Below are 1,674 nucleotides of genomic sequence, written 5' to 3'. Positions count from 1 at the left end.
ACAATCCTATGCAAAAAATATCACGGTTATTTTCTAACTGTACATCTTCAGACGAAGATTCTTGTTGATTGGTGTCAACTCATGTGGTAGTCATCAAACCATCTCTTTGATCTCACCTATTGCACGTAGTAGCCGATTGACAATGGCATTGTTTACTTATCTCGTCTATAATCTCTATTGACTTTCTCCGCGTTAATCAAATGTTGATTTCATGGTTTACTGAACAAGTGAAGAATTTCTTTCCTTTTTATATTCATATTCAAAGAACATACACGTACCAGACAGCGATGGTGGTGTAATGGTTAGCATAGTTGCCTTCCAAGCAGTTGATCCGGGTTCGATTCCCGGCCATCGCAAGTTTACAATTTTTCAAAACCAATTATTTTAGCCAGTCATTGTGCGAGTGAATACGATAATAACTAGAAAAAAATAAAATCTTTGAGTTTTACGTCCCACAGTTATGGGTAAAGGAGACGGTGATGATGAGAAATGAATTAAATGGTGGAATGAAGAAAGTAGGAGGAAACGGGAGAACACGGAGGAAACCCACGTACACGGTATTCGTCCACCACAAAGTTCACTTGGTGCGAGCTGGAATCGTACCAGGGACCCCATGCACCAGAGGCGAACGTTCTTCCACTGAGCTACCGCGGCCCCAATAATAGCTAGAGAGCGAAATGAGTATTCTTTGATATCAGAGACAAAATAAAAATAAACGTGCTAAAGTTCATCTGGAGAATCTTTGCTTCAATTCGTTGATTTTTGAAAGTGCTAAAGTTTATCTCAGGAATCTTTGCTTTAATTGGTTGAATTTTCGAATCTTTGAAATTTCAATGTCAAAATCTGAAAAGGAACTTCGTGGCCAACGCCACAGCCGAGACATGGCATGAGAATGGCACACTATGTATAAATTAACCTTAAGAACCCCATCATGGAGAAATTGAAATACTGTTAATTTTACAGTAATTATGTGATATTTTCAAATAGATAAATGATAATCGAAATGTGGAACAAGAGCTCGCTAGACAATATTATTTTACATGAGATACCATTATCACGACTCACTTATCTGTTTTCGATTTCCAGATATTTAGAAAATCGGCATTTATTTTGGCGTTTCTCAATAGCTGCAAACGGAAAGGTAGTACTAGGTAACTCGTGATAACATTATCTCATGCAAAATAATATTGTCTAGTGCGCTTTTGTTACACATTTCGATTATCTTCTATCTATTTACAGATATCACATAATTACTGTAAAATTACCGATATTTTAATTTCGCAGTGATTAGTCCTCTTTAAAGATCATTTGCACCTGCAATCAAATCGAATAAGTGTAAACAGAGCTTAATAGTCTCTTCCCCCTAATCAAGTATGGCAAACAATTCTCGATGTCGTCACGCCTCCCAATCCCAGTCATCAACGAATTCGTTGAGTGATAAAAGATTTCTAAACTCCAGTTTAAAGCTTCTAGGATTTAAAAAAAAAAAAAAAACAGCATCGGCACGTCTGATTGGCTACTCTCGCTTTCGCCATCGTCTGATTGGCTATTTTTGTTTCCGCCATGAATGTTGGCTCAGAAAATGGCTATCTTATTGGGCGGAGTGGGCAGAGTAGGGGTGGCGAAACTGTGACGTATAGCTTCAAGATTTTGATGCATAGGCAGGTTCTCTAT

At 37.8% G+C, this 1,674-nt stretch overlaps 1 non-coding gene across 1 annotated transcript; it reads left to right on the top strand.

The window, feature by feature from the left end:
* Nucleotides 1-284: 284 nt before the first annotated feature.
* On the top strand, nt 285-356 carry TRNAG-UCC (transfer RNA glycine (anticodon UCC)). Its single transcript has one exon. It is a non-coding gene; the product is annotated as a tRNA-Gly (tRNA).
* Nucleotides 357-1,674: the final 1,318 nt, after the last annotated feature.

Source organism: Thermobia domestica, chromosome 10 (assembly GCF_964235325.1).
Source record: "Thermobia domestica chromosome 10, izTheDome1.hap1.1, whole genome shotgun sequence".
Lineage (NCBI taxonomy): Eukaryota > Metazoa > Arthropoda > Insecta > Zygentoma > Lepismatidae > Thermobia > Thermobia domestica.
The sequence above is the reverse complement of the archived record's forward strand: the minus strand, read 5'-3'. Positions and strand labels throughout refer to the sequence as shown.